This window comes from Urocampus carinirostris, chromosome 17, assembly GCF_059441175.1.
Source record: "Urocampus carinirostris isolate Australia breed hairy pipefish chromosome 17, RoL_Ucar_1.0, whole genome shotgun sequence".
NCBI classification, from domain to species: Eukaryota; Metazoa; Chordata; class Actinopteri; order Syngnathiformes; family Syngnathidae; genus Urocampus; species Urocampus carinirostris.
The window spans coordinates 27,467,003-27,479,447 of record NC_142365.1 but is presented as its reverse complement, the minus strand read 5'-3'; the positions used below and the strand labels follow the sequence as shown (position 1 = coordinate 27,479,447).

The window sequence follows — 12,445 nt, the reverse complement described above, 5'->3', positions numbered from 1 at the left end:
AGAGTTACAAACGTACACTCTGACGAGGAGGTCTGCGCGCAGCGTGCTTAAGAGCGAAGTGCCAGCCAATCAGAAGGCACCCACATGATTGCTCCAGGTTAAGAGTTAGTAATCGTGACACTTTTAGAGTTACACACTACCTTTTGGTGTCAATTATCTGGGGTGTTCCTCAATTACCATTTAAAGGAAGTAACTACTAACTGTAACTAATTTATGTTTTTAGGCACTAAAGACAAATGTAGTAGAGTAAAATGTGTATAAATTGACTGGTAAGAGATTTGTTTGATAGGGATGAACCAAGTTTAGACTTGGTTGTTACGGGGGGAGTCTTTGCCACAGGAAAATCCTGGGTGCAGTTTTTTTTCAAATTAGTATTTATTTGTAAAGCACTTTTCAGATTGTATGCAGCTCAAAATGTAGGAGAAAAGATTCAATGTACAATAAGCTAATTTCCCCCCCCCCCCCTTTTTTTTTCCCCTTTACCCAAACAACCAGGAACGCAAAAATACACACCCGACAGTTAAAATAAAGTTTTAAAAAAAATAAAAATGAAATAAAAAATACAAATAGAAAGATATGAGGTTGGCAAGGCACAGCCTAACCATGTGAGGAAAAAAACCTGAGGGCGGCTAATGCACACTGCGTAATAATCATTTCACTTCAGGTTGATGTTGTATGACTGATAAGTTAGTTAAGACAGTTAAAATACAGAGAATAAGCATCAATGAAATTTGAACTTGCAAGGAGAACAGGAAATGACCCAAACCTCATACAATAAATTCCATCCATACATCCATTATCTGCACCCCTCAGTAGGGTCGCGAGGGTGATGGAGCCCATCCCAGCTATCTTCGGGCAGTGGCCACGCGACACCCTGAACTGGTTGCCAGCCAGTCGCAGGGCACACCGGGACAGACAATTCGCTCACTTATTCTCACCTAGGGACAATTTGGACCGGCCAATTAACCTGACATGCATGTTTTTGGAATGTGGGAGGAAACCGGAGTGCCCGGAGGGAACCCACGCAAGCACGGGGAGAACATGCAAACACCACACAGGAGGTTCGATCTAATGACCTCAGAACTGTGCCGCAAACGTGCTAACCACTGCGCCGCCGTGCTGCCAACAAGAAATTCCAATCCGTTCAAAATACCCTCCCCTGAGCCCTTTCTTTTTATTAAATGTTCTAGGTTACAAAAGCAGATCGATTCAATGGGTGTGGGTATCAAAGAACAGCAACACGATTGGCCGACAGTGACAACGATGCATACAGTGCATAATAGTCAAAACTACGAACAACAGTGAGGAATGATGGTCAAAATAACGAACTGGCACCCTATGCAATCTCCTATGCAGGTGTCCAATATTAAAAACAGAATAAACTCATTAATGGCATAGACCTAAATCCAAAATTTTGGAACTTGTGATCAGGATGTTGAAAAATATTCCCTGTATTTGTGTGTCAGAGGTCTTTCTGTTATAAAAGTAGTGTTTTTGTGCCAAGTATTTAGGTTGAATTAAGAGTGTGAGCTCATGTTGTCAGGCTGATAGAAAAGTATAACTTTTATCGATGCTATAGTCATCCTTTGCCAAGGAACTACATCGGAGAATGGAGAGGAGTTTCATTCTTGATAGTCATACAAAATAAATAGTCAAATATTTTTATGACTCCTGCTGAATCCCATTTTAAGAGCAAGTGAAGTATTTGTGGAGCAGGCTTCAAAAGAGTCTCCCTCCTTAGCACTTTTTTAACCATCTATTTTTATATCCTGAAAGTCCAGGCTAGCGCGAGTCGCATTTGCGCGTTGGCGACCGGGCCGGATGACCACTAGCACGGGACGACACGCAACGATCGCGTCTCAAGTGCGTTGTCCAAAATTTCAACCAGTGAGTGTTTTACTTTAATAGGCACTCTTTTGATAAGAAGTAAATCCCCAGAAAAAAAAGTTTTTTTGTGGTTTACCGTTAAATGATGCGTTCATTTAAGCGGTCTACTTTTTTAAGCTATGCTCAATATAAAAATGTTCCAGACTGATAACAGTAAAAATACTCAACTCTAAAATCGTCACCAAAGGCAAAAGGCTACTTTTAGGGACAGTGTGACCACTGGATGTAGCAGTTTTGTGTAGTGGGACTGAAAACAAGGGAAAGAAAGAAGAATCCAAACTGCAGAGAATCAGAGTGACCATAAAGCACAATTTTCCAACTTATTTTGAACAACTTTTCATGAGGTTTTCGGGTACCCTTAACAACAATCGTTATGTCAGCTCCCTCTAGGTGAAGCTCATGTTACATCAAATAGATGCAAATTTCTTGACATATGAGTATTTTTTATGTATTGAAAAAATTGTGTTTTTGCTCATTTCTTAAATCCATCCATCCATCCATTATCTGCACCGCTTATCCTCAGTAGGGCTCCACCACCCCCCGCGACCCTATCTTCAGGCAGTGGGCAGGGGACACCCTCAACTGGTTGCCAGCCAGTCGCAGGGCACACTGAAACAGACAATCCCCTTGCTCATTCACATCTAGGGACAATTTCGACCGGTCAATTGACCTGACATGCATGTTTTCGGAATGTGGGAGGAAACCGGAGTGCCCGGAGAAAACCCACTCAAGCACGGGGAGAACATGCAAACTCCACACAGGAGGTCCAATCTCATGACCTCAGATCTGTGTCCACACGCGCTATCCACTGCGCCACCTTGCTGCCGTGTATTATTTTTGGATAGCAAAAACGTTATTCATAAAAATGAACACGATTTATTTAAGAAATGCAGTGGTTAGCGCGTGTTGGACACAGATCTGAAGTAGGCAACCAGTTCAGGGTGTCCCCTGTCCACTACCCGAAGATAGCTGGGATGGGCTCCAACACCCTACGGAGGATAAGCGGTGCAGGTAATGGATGGATGGATGGAAAATAATACACACTGTTCCTTTTAAGAAAGTGGGTTGCTAGATCCCAGTGTGGAATTTTCCATAAAATTTCACAGCATTTGGGCAAATTATTTTTAATGTTTATTTTTCCCAGACATATTTTTTTTCCAGGTACAAGTTGTCAACTCGATTTTGTTGTATGTTTAATGTGGTGTTAAGCAAGTACCAACACTAGGTGTTCTTGTCCTAATCTCACATATTTCTAGAGTTGGAGAGTTATGTTTTGGGGTAGGAAAATTACTTTGATTTAAAAGGACAGTGTCAATTATTTGACCACTAAATGTCGCTGTACTGTGTAATGAAACCAAAAACGAGTCCTACAAAGCACAAGGAAGAACACAAACTAGCTGTAGCAGAAAGATGGCTCTCTTGAGGTGACCATAATGTTAAGTCAAATAAGTACAAATTTCTTGACTATGATTTTTTTTTTAAATGCATATTTATATGATAGTTGATGTATTTGTGCTTCAATCAATGTTTTTTTAATGAATGGAGTTTTTTTTATCTCTAGAAGGAGCTAAAAATACTCTTTTTTCATATGTATGAATCTGAAAAAAAACATCACGAGATACAAGATAAATTGTAACGTAGGAGTGTGCTTGAGATCCCCCACCCGAAGCTAGCAACAGCAAACTTAACAAGGTAAATTTACATCAGTGGAGGACAAGTCCATCGGTGGCGCTATTTAGCACCAATAAACATCTCAAAGGAAGAAATAGAAATGCCTGCATCAGGGAAGTCAAAGTCAGTTTAGCTCTGGAGCAGGATCCAGACTTTCTGTTCTCAGGCATGCCTGATCAATAAAAGAATTTCAACTCAAAATTCTTTGCTTTGTTTTTCACCACTATGCTTTATAATTCAGACTACTTTAGTAGCTTCTCTTCATATTATAATCACGGATGACAAGGGAACTTTTCTAAGCATAACACATTTATTCACTCACAATAGGAAAAAATGCATTTCTTATTTGGCACTCAATGTGTCAACTGGTTTATTTTGACAGTTGAGTCAATGCAGTTTTACACCTGAACAAACTCACCACACTATGAAAACTCAAGCGCCCCATTAACCGCTATAACCGAGAGATTACTGGACTCAGAAACGTATGGCAGGCTGGATTTCATCATTTAATGCCCCGGATCCGGCCCGCGGGCTGTATGTCTGACATACCTGGCCACATAGTATGAGGTTAAATTGCATACACATTTCTGTACTCATCATTTTACTAAAGCTATCCCATTAAAATCTGTTACTTCCTAAAACCGTAGGTTGATCCAAAAACTTTGAATGGCAACTATGTAAAAAAACAGAAACACAACAACTGGTCAGACATTGGTTAACATTGCGATTTGCCACCCTGATTAGCGTATTAGCATATTTGCATAGCTCCACATAAGTGTTTTAACATGCTTCCCCTTTTAAAGCGTGAGAGAAAGAAGGCGGGACAGCGAAGTCTAACTGGGTCAGCGCTCTGCTCGCTCGCTGTCACTGCAAAACCCCCCCACCCTGGTCCTTACCGTGTGTGTGTTGTGGGTGCGTGTGGGCGTGGATGTGTGTGGGTGTTTTGGGTGGGGGCTGGGGGTTTGCCCCCTGCAGGATCCACACATATGCGCTCGTAACGCGGCTGTCCGCTCCCACGAACTGCTTGGAGGCCGAAACCATCGTCAAGCACCCCAGTTAGAGAAAAAAATAAATTATATATATATATATATATATATATATATATATATATATATATATATATATATATATATATATATATATATATATATATATATAACACAAAATACAATGAGGTAGAATTATTTTTGTTTTGCACACAATGAGCATGGGTAAAGAGGCTAAAAATGCTGTGACCGCACGCTCCGGGTTCACATCAAGTTCACCCAAAAAAAGCACTCCATAAACACTGGATCGCATTGAAATCTGAAAAGGGGAAAATTATGGGATTTAAGAGGCGTGAGTTGCAAGCAACAGCAAAGAAATGAAGTCGAAATAAGTAAACATGAATGGAATGTCTAGCAGGCGTTAAATTGAGCAGGAAAGACAATGTTGCCGGATATAACAAAATGTGAACAAAATACGTACTTTGGTGCCGTTATGTGACATGACATTTCAATAGACTCTATAGGTGGCATGGGGACTGTTTGTGGCCCTTTAGATGATAATTTGAGACCCTTGCTTGTGTATTATTTGACCACTAGATACCGTACTATTCTGTCATGTAAGTGACCATAAAGCACCATTTTTCTTCTATTATTTTGGCAAGTTTTTTTAACCTGGAGCAGCAAGATGGCAGTCAATATGTCATCTCCCTCTAGGCTCATGTTATGTAAAATAAATAGAAAAATTCTCGCCTTACGAGTATTTTAAAAAATGTCACATCTTATATAGTCATGTATTTTTTCTATTTATTTAACCCCCTAACGGCCGTCGGATTGTTGAGAAAAAATGTGTGTCTATACGATGTCACCAGTCAGTGAAATCCGTCATGCAACATATCATTGGAAAGCTCTTGGAATTCAAAATATCCCAACCAATTCAAAATATACTCATCACAAAAACATCACGATCGGTCTGAAACAAGATATCTGAAAACTATAAAGCCGTCATAACTTACCAAAGGCGTCATCTTGCAGCCATCATATTCGTTGATAATATGTATGCAACCATGGCCTCCTTACATCGCGAGAGTTTAGTGAATCCAATCGTGTAAAATATATACTCCAAAACACACGATAATACTGACAGATTGAGAACATTTCGCCAAAAAGAATCTCTTCGTAAATGGTCGTTCCTAGCTGTCTATTTAGCCCAGTAATTCCCGTCTGCAAATGAACAGACTAGTAAAATTATTTTCTATAGGCTGTTAGCCGCTAATTTTTTGACTGACAAGTTTCCGCCAATTGCAGGCTTTGTTTCACGGTCCACAGCCCGCATGAGCCTGTACAGACCTGTATTGATAAAAATGACCGGCCTTCTTTAGCTCCGAATAACATTAGCCAATAGTGACGGATTCAAATGATGATTGACGTATTCGAATATCTGAATAAATCGATATGAAGATCTCTCGATTGTATTCAAATTAGACCCTGAAATAAGTGTGCATAACACCACTAGTGATTCATATTCACGCACCATTTTTAGTGTGCACAATAGTATAAGAGACGCGGAAAGAGAATTTAAACATTTACAACTCTTTCACAATGTCTAAAAAATCGGCCAAATTAAAATACACATTCTGTAAGGTTTTGCTGTTGAAAACTGGTTGTCTCAAAATGGCCACTTTTGGAAACGCCTAAACCTACTTTTGGAATCATTTGTAAAATACAATGTTTAGTTTTTCAGAGTGTAATCACATTTGACAAGGTATGAGGCAAGGCTTCAAGCTATTATCTACCTTTTTCCAGCTAAGATGCCCATGCTACACTCTTTTGATTGCAAAAACAAAATTCTGGCATGAATGGAAAACTTCTATTCACGTGTGTTTGAACTCAGATTACTCGATGTTAGTAGCACTTGCAGTGATTAATTCAGTTTGGGGCAAAACTTCAGTCTTAACTTTCAAAAGAGACCAAAACCGTCTATATTCTACAAATGGTACAAAAACAGCAATTAATTTACTTTGGTTGTGTCTTGTATTGGGAAGTTTTTTTAAAGAATGACATTTTCACCACTAGGAGGCACTACAAAAATTACACTGTCTTTTTTTTGCAGCATTAGCTTTTATTTAGATCTTATTTTAGTAGGGAGGGGAAATGAGTGGAATCTTTTTTCCCAAACTTTTTTGTGGTAAACCCAATTTGGCCCAACCTCACCCAGAGCCTAGCTCTGGCAGCTCCCCGATTAATAGAGTTTGAGAACCCTGCTATAAAGTTATGCTTATCCAAGTAAAGTTGGGAAAAAATATGTTACAAAGACACAGAATCGAAATATAGACATTTTACCAAAAGAGAGATTCCGGGCAATAATAAAGCAGAGAGGACAATGGTACAAAAACCAATGTCAATACAGAGACAAGAATCTAGTCTTGCAGCCATCACATTCGTTGATAGTATGCTACCATGGCCTCCTTACATCACGAGAGTCTAGTCACTAGATGGTTCGGGGACCATCTTCAACAAAGATGAGATTTAGGGCATACATAAATGTGATCCTCGGGGTGGGCAAACTTTTTGAGTCGCAGGTTGTATTGGGCTCAAAATGTTTGCATGGGCACTGGACCAGGGAGGCAAAAATGGCGGATTGATGTATTTAATTGGTTTGTACACTTCTATACAGGGGCAGCACGGCGGCGCAGTGGTTAGCACGTGTGCGGCACAGTTCTAAGGTCTTGGGAACCTCCTGTGTGGGTTCAAATCCAGCTACCGGACTTCCTGTGCGGAGTTTGTATGTTCTCCCCGTGCTTGCGTGGGTTTCCTCCGGGCACTCCGGTTTCCTCCCACATTCCAAAGACATGCATTTCAGGTGGATTGGCCGGTCCAAATTGTCCCGAGGTGTGAATGAGCGAGTGAGTTGTCTGTTCCTGTGTGCCCTGCGATTGGCTGGCAACCAGTTCAGGGTGTCCCCTGCCCACTGCCCGATGATTGCTGGGATGGGCTCCAGCACCCCCGCGACCCTACTGAGGATAAGCGGTGCAGCTGATGAGAGATGAAATGAGACTTCTATACAAATTATTTAATTCAATACCTCTGGAAATTTGATGGAAAAAAATAAGCCAATTATCTGGTTTATTTTTTTGTTGGAAATTTGTTTCTAAAAGGACCATTTCATGTATGTATGTAAAATTATTAATAGTACTTTTTTAACAACGTATATATTTTGGCATCATATTTTTACCATTTTGATTAGGCTTCCCGGGTTAAAACGCATGTATGTGGCCTGTGGGCCATAGTTTGCCTTGTCCGAGAGGATAGTATGGGGGAATAGTTGGAAGTACTTCAGCCCCTAAATGAGACAGAAGGCAGTTATATGTCTGAATTTGGAGCAAACCACTCCACAGTCTGTCCGTTACTGAGCAGTGTCCTCAGTCTCTTCCTGGATAAAATGTGTCTGGTTTGGTTTAAAGGAGCTGGATGGAATTTGTAACTTTCAACTCGCAGCTGCTATCTCCTGGCTTGTGTTATCATTGTAGCCTCTCTTAGCTCGTTCATTACGCACGTGCAAGTACATGCATTTCTTTGAATAAGCTGTTCTTTTTTCAGCTTTGTCTGAGTTGGCATTTGAATTGGACTTGAAGTAGGGCTCTTCTTACTTTCACGATTAATATTCTGCACAAAAAACACTAGGACAAGCATGACGTTCCTCTCCAGCGCTTACCCCACACCCCCATTCCTCCTATAGTGCCATGAAAAAGTATTCGCCCTTTCCTGATTTCTGTTCATATTTATCATTCACAAAGGATTTAAATCATCAAACCAGTTTTGATATAACACAGAGACAACCCAAGCAAATACAAATTAAAGTTTTGAAATGTTGATTCCATTTATTAAGACACAAATGTGAAAAAGTAATTGCCCCCCTGGACCTACCTTGGCGGTGATGTGGAGGATTAAAATAAAAACCAAATGAAGGTTCTTGAGTGGTCAAGTCGAAGTCAGGAGATTCTGAGATGTGACCTCAAACGGGCATTTAGAGCTAGAAAACCATTCAATATGGCCGTTTTGAAATGATTTTGCAAAGAAGAGTGGGCCAAAATTCCTCCACAGAAATGTGAAAGACTCATTACAAATGTTTGATTTTTGCCTTTGCTGCTAAAAGGAAGCTCAACTTGCGTTTAGGTCCAGGGGGCAATTACTTTTCCACATAAGACTAGATAGGTTTGGATTTCTTTGTGCCTCAATGAAATTGAATCGTCATTTTGAGACTGCATTTTGTTTTTCTTTGGGTTGTCTCTGTTTGATATCAAACATTGGGAGTGATAAATATGCAAAAAAACACACAGAAATCAGGAAGGGGTCAAATAGTTTTTCACAGCACTGTTCCAGCACTGCGTTCCACTCTGAACAGCTTTGCTAAAAGTTAGTAAAAGCAGATAGGGTTGGTTGTTTGGTTGATCCCTTAACCACTAGGTTTGTAGATGCACCATTTCCTGTGATATGTCTTGGGCAAGTACAGCCTGGTGGCGCCCATCACTCTCCAGACCAACAAACGTAGCCGCAGTGGAAAATAAAGCACTATGGCTCTTAAACTCAGTTGGTTATGTTAACACATACTAAATAGGGAACATATTTAACTTTCAACTTTTTTTAAAATCACCTCAAATGACGCACCCCACCTTGGAAGTGTATGATTGATAAAAACAACTTGTATAACAACCATTGTATTTAACAGTCTCATTTTGAATAATAACAATAAGTGAATATTTACAATACCTGATCAGTCCTGCTAAGATTTCGCTGAGCGTGTGTCACTGTGCTCCACAGTCTCCACTTTTCTGCCCTAAATCTCCTCTTAGGTCAAAATGTGTCTGATGCGTTCACTGCAGCATGGTCTTTGCAGTCTCGGGCCAGTAACCAGCGTCACTAACGGAGGTGAATCGACAGACGGTAGTGCATGCTAGCACACAAACACACACTCACAGAGAGCACGTAAGAGTGAAACGGAACACCGGGTGTGTCCTCCATCTGGTGAGCTGCGAGGCGAGCGAGAGAAGACGCCTGACTGTTATCACACCACACCCTACTGACGCAAAGCCGTCCGCCACTTCCCTACACACCCTCTTATCCGCACGCACACACCCATACAACAGACACAAACGCGCTTTGGACAAAGAAAATACACATTCAAAACAAGCACGCTCGGGTATCTTCAAAGGTTTTGTGGTCAGAAAGTTCCTCAAATGTGTTGAAGGACATCGATAGTTAATGAGAAATAATGAGCACAAAGAAAATTGAAGGCGCCTCACTTCTAAAAACTTTTTTTAAACGGTAACAAAGCAAGCAAAAAACCTGCATACAATTGAATGCATCATTCAGAAGATGCAACATTTTGAATACAAATTTATAAGAAAACTTTTCAGTGTTTTGCTCCAAGATGGGAGGTTCAAGGTTCACAGATCCCTTAATCAACTGAGTTGTAGGGGCACCATTTCCTGTAGTGTCTTGGGTAGTTTTTGGGTAGGGGGTTGCTCTCCCACATGAAACAGTACTGGTTTCTATTGTTACCAGTAGCAGGGGAAACCTGATCTGACTCAGATTTAGAACCTTCATCATTTAGTCACTGTTGTTTTTTGGTGCGAAGCTTCATTTCGCTCTTCAGAGACTTGCTGGATCTTGGCATTGACGGGCAGTGGCCTGTGACAATACTGATACTCGAGGGGAAAACGATTTAGTTCCGAAATAATGAGTATCACATCATACTATACGCATTGCATCACTTGTGGCTTTCATATAAAAATTTAGTAGTGATGACTTCATAGCAGGTACATCTAAATAATGATATGTGGCCCCCCAGTAATGTTGATAGCAGTATACAAAAAAAATTCGTACAAAAAAAAAAAAAATCACCATTTCACCAAATGTTGTCAGTAACCATTTGGCCACCTTTGTCATGGTTGTCATGACGCCCAATTGGCCCCGCCAGTGTGGCGCCAGCAGCAGCTTGTTGACAGATTGGCTCCCTGTCAGTATTTAAACTCTGTCCTGTCAGTCCCCTTTTGTCGGTCCATCTGCGAATCTCTATTTTTACACGGCAAGCCCTTTTTCGGCCCTGACTCACGCCTGCCCCGTTTTTTTTGCTTCTGTTTGTCTCCCGCTACGACCTGTTTTGATCTCGACCACTTCTGCTCTCTCGTCCCGAATAACGATCCGTTTTTGATCTCGACCACGTCTACTCTCCTCTCCTGGCTTTTGACTCGTTGCTGATCTTGACCACGTATTTTTGCTCTCCTGTCTCGGCTACTGACTTGTTTTTTCCGCTCCCGACACCGCCATCGCTCGCCATGGAAGGGTCACTTCCGCGTTCAGAGCGACCTGCTCCCCGCGACGAGCGATCACCGGATCGTGTGTGCAATCCTTTCCCTTCTTCCCAATAAAACAGAGAGAAACGTAACGCGAGTGGGTCCTGTCTCCATTCTGGTCCTGGCAACCTTGCCCTTGGCTACCCGTGAGTATTTTAGCCCACCACATTTCGGACATGGCGACTGTAAATAAAAAAAGGCGAGTTGACTGTAAGGGCAGCTGCTTCCAGGACAAGTGGAAATTGGAATACTTTTTCAGCAAAATACAAAACAACTGCGTCTGCTTAATTTGCCAAGAGACCGCGGTTGTTTTAAAAAATATATAATATCAAGCAGCACTGCCAGACAAAACATGCTGACTACAAAAAAACTAACTGGAAACAAACCCTGTGAAAAGGTGAAGCAACTGGAAGCTGTTTTAACAGGACAGCAGAGCTTTTTCACGACACCCTGTGAGTGAAATGAAAATTCTACAAAAGTGAGCTATGCAATGGCGGCGCTGATCACCAAGCATTGCAAATCTTTCATACGGGGTGAGTTTATTGAACACTGAAGAATGCCAGGCTGAAAAGTCGGCCCTTAAATATTTTCAGCTTACAGAATCTGGCCAGCTTTCTGAAAAGTTTGGACACCCTTGCGTTAGATCCTTTGCGCTTGTGAAATATTAAAGGCTCCTTGTCCTGTATATGACTTTGCATTTTGTATATTTTTGTAACTCCTTTCAAAATATTCATGTATTCAGACATATAAGTACGGTAACGAAATAAATTAAAAAATGAATCGGTTCCTTCAAAAATAAACAAAAGAGTTAGTACTGTCAATATTACTTTCAGAGTAACGCGCGAACGCGCTCCACAAAGTCAGAACACCTTCATTTCACATCTTTTGATTTAGACATTTATTTATTTTGATATTGTGTTATGCATGTCTAATAAAAAAATACAAAGCTATTTACTTGAAGACACGTTAAAAATCAGACTTTGGTGTGCTCCACTTAGGCAACATGCACGTTCTCGTTAGAAAGTGTGTGTTTAACTTTGTAATTTTTAGTTCTTGCCACTTTTTAATCAAGAAAACATTTAGCCAATAGTTGGCTGAGGGCAGTGGTCAGCCAAGTGGAAACTATGGAATATCACAAACAGCAAGATGACAGAAAGGGAAAAAAATTGCAAATTTAGCCTGCGGATATTGATATTTTTCATAGGTTTAGAGCAGTGGTCGACACCACTGGGCCCGCACAGAAAAATAAACAATTTGCTTTATTTTTTGCTTCTAATATAGTTGTTCATGAATACACACATTTTTTTCATCCCCCAAAAACTTAAGTTTGGGAGCGCGTAAAATCGAGATTTTACAGTAGTATATCGCCGTAATCGAGCAATGGTTGATCACACAGTTCGTTTGCCCAGCATTGGATGCAATGGGAAACAAACCCGCGTCATAGCTACAAGGATTATGGATGACAAAAAAAAGGTATTACATTTTATTTCATCATCACACAATTTTCCCTCCACATTGTACAACGTTGCAAAATAGGGAAGGAGTTCA

At 40.7% G+C, this 12,445-nt stretch overlaps 1 protein-coding gene across 2 annotated transcripts in view; it reads right to left on the bottom strand.

Moving 5' to 3' along the window:
* The window catches only part of klf8 (Kruppel like factor 8), a 66,245-nt gene that overhangs the window by 36,808 nt on the left and 16,992 nt on the right, over positions 1 to 12,445 (bottom strand). The window contains exon 1 of one of the 2 annotated variants that reach the window (XM_088320469.1): positions 9,312 to 9,506. The exons of the other annotated variant lie outside the window; for it this stretch is intronic. The gene's annotated coding sequence lies outside the window, so the exon portion shown is untranslated. Of the gene's footprint in view, positions 1 to 9,311; positions 9,507 to 12,445 lie in introns of those variants that run through there. 2 annotated transcript variants of the gene reach the window in all.